An 8,001-nucleotide genomic window follows, 5' to 3' on the forward strand; every position below is an offset into this window, starting at 1 on the left:
GGGCTTATGTGGTCCTTTGTGCGTGGCCAAGCTGCAAATGGCTTTGTGTTGGTTGGATGTCTCCTACATGGTAGCAGGACTTGGTAAGGTGCAGCCAAGCAGCACCGTCCTGCTGCGGGGTGTCCCGGCAGCCAAATGGGTCAGGAACAAACATGCCAGGCCCTGTCCCATCTGCGCCAAGGGCTGCTTGTAAATCAAAGAGCCGGAGCTTATCCAAGGCTTCACTAGTGTAAATCATTGACTCAGCAGGGAAGACCGGTTGTGACTGAGACGTGTTTGGCTGGGTGGGATGTTTCTCATCACACCATGTGCAACCCTAATTACGGACACTGTCCTTTAGCTGAAACATCCTCTGACTTTTATTAGTGCCATAGAAAAGGCCCTGGTTTTGAAACTGACGGTTTCAGTGCCCTCTTTAAATAGTTCCTTGTCTCCCGTTGTGCTGGCTGAAGTAGATGGCATCATGAGGAAATGGCAGCTTTCAGTGTCTTGTTTCTCTCAAGTCACCTTCCCACCCTGGACATCCTGTGGCCTGAGCAGGTGAGGCAGCTGTTTGGCTTTTCTTGGATCCAGACCTCCAGCATCTCCTCAGGCTGGCTGGGGCTGCTCTGAACCACAGAGCACACCCACTCCCAGCCCTTCTCAGTGCCTGCCTTTGCTCCTGCCCCATAGCCATGCCCCGAGGGAGAGGGTCTCCCCCGCAGTCTCTGACCCACTGGTGACTGGCAGTTTGCACTACACTGGCACCACCATCACTCCGTGGTAGTTCAGCCAGTTCCTCTGATGGCAGCTGGTTTAATTGTCCCCGCCCATCCCTGCTGCATCTCCCCACCCTGTGATTTCCCCTTTGTTATGCCTGGGGCAGAAATTGCTTAAATTGGCTGTGATGCCAAATGATTAATCAGAGCCTCTGGAAAAGCTCTCCTACAAATTCCCCGTACGCCCTCCCCCCACCCCCCACCCCTCCCCGTCTTGCTTTCCTATCAAACAGGCAGGAGCCCTGACCAGGTACAGGCACAGCAGCAGCTGCCGGACTCTGCTCCCATTACACACAACAGCCCTTGCCTCCAGCCCCACTGCATGCCCTCCTCCAGCCTGCTCTCTTCTCAGCCCAGCCCCACTGCAACTTTGGCTTTGTTTTCCCATTGACCTAAGCCCTTCCCAGCTACCCTGCATGCCAAAGCTAAAAAAATGCAAATGAGACCAGTCACAAGATGGTCTGAACCTGCTCTCTCCTCCTTTTGCAGTTAGGCTGCCTACCCTACCCCGTGTACTGCAGCCACGAGCTCTTTGCTGCCAGATCATAGCGAGTTCATCTCCCTCAGCCCCTCTGCCGAGCAGAGGTTCTGCTGGTGCATGCCCTGCTGTCCCAGTGCCTCACCCACCCTTGCCCTGCAATGGCGTGCTGGAAAGCACCGCAACAGCCCACATGAGGCAGACCTCTGCTCCCAAATGGTGGGCATGTTTTCCTATTACCAGTGTTATCTCTATTTCCCTTACTGAACCGAGACTTTATTACAATGCTCCTGAAATCTTATTTCATAGAATCACAGAACAGTTGGGGTTGGAAGGCACCTTTAAGGTCATCTAGTCCACCCCCCCTGCAATGAGCAAGGATATCTTCAACTAGATCAGGTTGCTCAGAGCCCCATCCAGCCTGACCTTGAATGTTTCCAGGGATGGGGCATCTACCAGCTCTCTGGGCAACCTGTTCCCATGGTTCACCACCCTCACTGTAAAAAAAATTCTTCCTTGTATCTAGTGTAAATCTACCCTCTTTTAGTGTAAAACCATTACCCCTTGTCCTATTGCAACAGGCTCTACTAAAAATTTTGTCCCCATCTTTCTTATAAGCTCCCTTTAGGTACTGAAAGGCCACAACAAGGTCTCCCCAGAACCTTCTCCTCTCCAGGCTGAATCGCCACAAGTCCCCCAGTCTTTCTTCACCGGAGAGCTGCTCCAGCCCTCTGATCATCTTTGTGGCCCTGCTCTGGAGCCGCTCTAACAGGTTAATGTCCTTCTTATGCTGAGGGATCCAGAGCTGAATGCAATACTCCAGGTGGGGTCTCAGCAGAGGAGAGTAGAGGAGCAGAATCCCTTCCCTCGACCTGCTGGCCACACTTCTTTTGATGCAGCCCAGGACACGGCTGGCTTTCTGGGCTCCAAGCACACATTGCCTGGTCACGTCCAGCTTCTCATCCACCGGTACCCCCAGGTCCTTCTCTGCAGAGCTGCTCTCAAGCCCTTCATCCCCAGCCTGTGTTGATACCAGGGGTTGACCCAGCCCAGGACCCTGCACTTGGCCTGGTTGAACTTCATGAGGTTCACATGGGCCCACTTCTTGAGCTTGTGCAGGTCCCTCCAGATGACACCCCATCCCTCAGGTGTGTCAACTGCACCACTCAGCTTGGTGTTGTCTGCAGACTTGCTGTGGGTGCACTCGATCCCACTGTCTATGTCACTGATGAAGATATTAAACAGTACTGGTCCCAATATGGACCCCTGAGGGACACCACTTGCCACCGATGTCCATCTGGATGTTGAGCTGTTGACCGCTATCCTCTGGATGTGACCATCCAACTGATTCCTCATCCACCCAACAGTCCATCCATCAAATCTGTATCTCTCCAATTTGGAGAGAAGGATGTTGTGGGGAACCGTGTCCAAGGCCTCACAGAAGCCCAGGCATGACACCTGCAGCTCTTCCCTTGTCCACTGATGCAGTCACTCCATCGTAGAAGGTCATGAAGTTTGTCAGGCAGGGCTTGCCCTTGGTGAAGCCATGCTGGCTGTCTTGAATCACCTGCCTGTCCTACATGTGCCTCAGCATAGCTTCTGGGGGATCTGATCCATGATCTTCCCACGCACAGAGGTGAGGCTGACAGGTCAGTAGTTCCTGGGGCACTCCTTTCTACCCCTTTTAAAAATGGGTGCAATATCTGTTCTTCAGAAAGTAGCACACACTGCACTTCCCATTACCACTGTGGTGGTCATGGCGCAGCAAGATGAGGAGGTGCCCAGCAGCCAGCCTGGGAGAAGAGTGTGTTGTGTATATCTGAGTAATGACCACTCACAGCTCAACTTCTAGCTCATAGACTGTGTTTGCTGATTTGCAGCAAAAGGAGTAGATGGGGTCCTGGCTTAAGAGTGATCATGCTGTTTCTTGTCTTCGTTACCCCATGCTCACTGAACTGCTCTTGACAAGGCAGGAGGGCAGAGGGGCAGGCGTCTGAGAGTTCTCTATGCACGTTTTGGATTGTTTGGTTTGTGATCATCACAGACGAATTTCTACTGTGCTCTCAGAACACGGCTTCTGAAGCCAGAGGGACTGTTGGATCTGAGGTTCTACACCATACCAGCCACTGCTTTCCCCTCATGTGGGCAGAGACCATCTTCACCTCAGCAGACTCCCTTGTAAGGACTTTGCACCACTGACCACAGCGAGAGTACTACCCCTGCGGCAGCCTTCCCCCCGTCAGAGGCAGTGTGCCTCTCCCTGCACAGCCCTGTACTGTCAGGCTTGTATTTGTCAGGTTAGGCATGTGAAGGTGAATGCCCTGCTTTTCAGCTTCCACAGAAGCCCAAAATTGGCTAGCTTCACCAAAAAAGATGGGGGTGGGATGCAAATAACACTTCTGCAGTTTCCCACCTACTTGGCCCTGCACCCTTGATGCTAGTTGTGGTGTATGACTGTTTCTTCAGCGTGCACGGACAGCTGGGTGCCTCAGGTGGGTTCCTCTGCACAGAACCACCCAATGCTTCATCTGACACACACAGAGCAACGGGCAGGTGGGTCCATGGGAGGAGAGGACAGGGAGAGGTTCTTGCAGAGCCCTGACTCAGCCATCAAGTCCTGGCAAGGGCCCTAGTCAGCACCCTGCTTCATCCCTGCCAAGAAGCACATGGACAGGAATGCCACTCCCTGTGTCTTGTCACCACCTGGCTACCACCCGCCTGTGCTGCTGGGTCACCCATGTGTGCCAGGATTTCTACTTCAGCCTCCCCCCACCCGTCAATGCTGTGAAAAACACGTTGGCACTTTCCACAAGCTTGCAGATACTTCAGGGCTGGATCCAGAGCTCCTCACTGTCACTCAGCAAATCCCTGTTGATTCCAGCAGGCTTGGGCCAGGCCCATAGTAAGGGTGTAACTCCTTAGAAACACTGCTATACCACCCAGACACTTCCTGCACAGCCCTTTCGCAACAACAGGTCCCATTTCACACAGCAGCTATTACCTCCTCGCAGCAGATCTGCAAAACACATAAATAATTCCCCGTTCGGGCCATGCCCACCCACCACGGGCAGCAGTGCAGACCGAGGCGCCCATGCTGACAGGCGGTCATGCTCTCACAATCATTTGAGCTTTTTCCAGTGATTTGCTGGTGGCCACAGAAAAGGATTTTTTACTTAGAGAAGGAGGGGGAGAGCTCACTAAAATGATTTGGCTCTTAAGAAACCTAAGGGCCTTTTTTCTCCGCCGGCCTGGGCCTTGGGTAACTGTTCACCTGTGTGTGGAGCCTGGGGTGGCAAGGTCAGTAAAGCAGGAAGGTTTTACACCCTGATGGCTCCCAACCCACCAGGGCTCCCCATCTGTGGGAATTAGGCTATTTTTACTTCTTTCGGACCAGGAGCAGAGCTGGTTATGCTCTTAACTCTCCAGAGCGGCATGATGCAGCCTTTCCACATTATTAAAACTATAGTGGAATTCTGGACAATCTAATCTCTCCTGATATCTTATATTACAACCTCCTTGTTATCTTTTATGGGATGCACTTCTCAGGGCAGGGACCCATCACAGTGATATTTTGGGGACATCTGGGAAATTTAGGCAATTATTAAATAACAATGACAACAACAATGACAACATCATATATAGCATGACAATTATCTCCAGAAAGAATGGGACTGTCTCATTTGTTGCTGCTTATGACATATGAAAAGCCTGGAAAGAAAAGCAATTGATGAACCCTGTGGCCCAGGTAAAATTCCCTGTGTGTCCCTGGAGCTGAAGTTCATGACAGTGAAACCCAGATCAACTCTTGCAGCTTTTAGCTGGACCTGGGTGACTCAGGAGGGAGAACTTAATCCTGTTATTAGGGCTGATGCCTTGAGTCTAATCAAAACATCTCCCAGGTAGGCACACAGTATGAGTTCAGTTGGGGATAATAAAAACCAGTTTAAAAGCATCCAATAGAGCTTTAATAGGCTACCTTAAAAAATCACACACTCATGATTACAGTTTCTAGTTCCTTATCCAGTCAAAATTTAACTAATTCACCAGTCCCTGCAAAGTTTCCCAGCGCAGATAAGCCGTGAACAGCAAGCAGGAGCACTCATGTCTTGCACACTGCAGCTGCCCACAGGAGGCTGAACCTGGCTCTGACCCTGCAGTTCCTCAGTCAAGGGGAGGAATAATAATAATAGCTTGCATTAACACAGAATAAATGCAGCAAAAATTAGAGTTCCCAGAAAATGCTTTAATCTCTGGGCTGAAGATTCAGTTTTATTTTGGCATCCCTAAAAATTATTTATGTTTAAAGGGATGACATCCTGAAGATCATCTCTAAGCATGTGGAGGAAAAGAAGGTTATCAGGAACAGTCAATGTGGACTCATCAAGGGGAAATCATGCCTGACCATCCTGATGGCCTTCTGTGATGGAATGACTGGCTGGGTAGACAAGGGGAGAGCAGTGGTTGTTCTCTATCTTGACCTCAGCGAGGCTTTTGACACTGTCTCCCATAATATCCTCATAGGTGAGCTCAGGAAGCGTGGGCTACATGAGTGGACAGTGAGGTGGATTGAGAACTGGCCGAATGGCAGAGCTCAGAGTTGTGAACAACAGCACAGAGTCTCGCTGGAGGCCTGTAGCCAGCGGTGTTCCCCAGGGGTCAGTGCTGGGTCCAGCCCTGTTCAACCTATACGTCAGTGACCTGGATGAAGGGGTAGAGTGTGCCCTCAGCAAGGTGCTGATGATGCAAAACTGGAAGGAGTGGCTGATGCACCAGAAGGTTCCGCTGCCATTCAGCGAGACCTGGACAGGCTGGAGAGCTGGGCGGGGAGGAACCTCATGGAGTTCAACAAAGGCAAGTGTAGGGTCCTGTGCCTCGGGGGGAACAACCCCATGTACCAGGATAGGCTGGGGCTGACCTGCTGGAGGGCAGCTCTGTGGAGAGGACCATGGGAGCAAGTTGCCCATGAGCCAGCAGTGTGCCGTGGTGGCCAAGAAGGCCAGTGGGATCCTGGGGGGCATCAGGGGGAGCATAGCCAGCAGGTGGAGGGAGGTGATCCTCCCCTCTGCTCTGCCCTGGAGAGGCCCCATCTGGAGTTCTGTGCCCAGTTCTGGGCTCCCCAGTTCAAGAGAGACAGGGAACTACTGGAGAGGGCCCAGTGGAGGGCTGCAAAGCTGATGAGGGGACTGGAGCATCTCCCTTATGGGGAAAGGCTGAGAGAGCTGGGCCTGGTTAGCCTGGGGAGGAGAATACCGGGAGGGGACTTTATCAATGTCTACAAATATCCTCAGGGTGGGTGTCAGGAGGACAGGACCAGGCTCTTTTTGGTGGTGCCCAGCAACAGGACAAGGGACAATGGGCACAAACAGCAACACAGGCAGTTCCACCTGAATATGAGGAAGAGCTGCTTTACCTTGAGGGTGATGGAGCGCTGGAACAGGCTGGCCAGAGAGGCTGTGGAGTCTCCTGCTCTGGAGATATTCAAAACCCACTTGGACACCATCCTGTGCAACCTGCATAGGTGACCCTGCTTTAGCTGGGGGTTGGACTAGATGATCTCCAGAGGTCCCTTCCAACCCTGACCATTCTGTGATTCTATGATTTTTTCACCAGAAGAGGCTGATAGAAGACAAAATCATCAGATGATAAGAGAGGATTAGTTGAGATCAGAGAAGAATTAAGGCACTTTGGGGAAAGATCATTTTAGCAGTCATGCTATGGTACGTGGAAAATATAATGCACTTCAAGAAAAAATCTGAACACTTTATCCAACTCCCTGGTTTCCAGTAGCCCAAACTGCTTTAGGAGTGAGAGCTCGCTGGGCTGGCACTTTGGTCAGCTCTGCTTTATGCCCAAAGGTGATAAAAGAAAGAAGATGTTCAGATGTATAAAGAAGGAAATTAATAATTAAATCTGTAATTATGTCACCCAATTGTGCTGGAAGATGGAGAGCAGGTTCAGCTGTTCATGAGGGGTCAGAGGCATGAAGGGTTTGCTCTCAAAGGCATTCGTGCTTTCTGGCACAGATCTGGAAGATGTGCCCACACCCAGCAGAGGTGAGGTGTGACAGTCAGAGACACCTTCCTGTTTCTTGGTCACTGTAAGGAAAAAAGGGACATCAATAAGAGTAACTTTTTTAGTTGTCACAGATATATGAAACCAATAACCTGGAACCATGCTGACTGTATGATATTTCACAGGAATTAGGGATGAAAGGGGAATACTGCATAACTCGGGTTTCCCTCCTCATAGCCAAGGGGGATAACCTTGATCTCAAGATTATTTTTGTGTTTATCCACTGTTCATTGTGAAACATAAAGTCATGCTGAGGACTGATGGAGAGCCTGATCTGCTGAACTGCAGCCCACATTTTCTCCCTTTAGCATTTCCCCTCTTCTTCCCTACACAGAGGTGGGGTTGATGTGGGGAGGTGCCCTTTCTCTACCTGCCCCAGCCCCTCCAGAGACACTGAAAAAAGGAGCTGTGAGTCAACTTGTAGGTCACAGTGGAAAGCAGCTGGTGAATTTAAGTACCTGGAGGGCTGGGTGGCAGCTGAGTGGGGGTTTTCTTTATTGCAGCTCTGAACGTAGGTGTCTGACATTTATTTAAATCCCATTAAGTACATAAATAGTCTCTTGGAACTCCTCCCAAAACCTGTCTAACCCCTTTATCACCGTGTAGGAACACCTTGATTAGCAATCAAAAGTTTTGGCAGTCAGACATTGTACCAGCTAGTCATGAGCCCAAGGGAGCTCTTCAGACCTGCCA

The sequence above is a fragment of the Falco naumanni genome, chromosome 2 (assembly GCF_017639655.2).
Source record: "Falco naumanni isolate bFalNau1 chromosome 2, bFalNau1.pat, whole genome shotgun sequence".
In the NCBI taxonomy this organism is placed as follows: Eukaryota; Metazoa; Chordata; class Aves; order Falconiformes; family Falconidae; genus Falco; species Falco naumanni.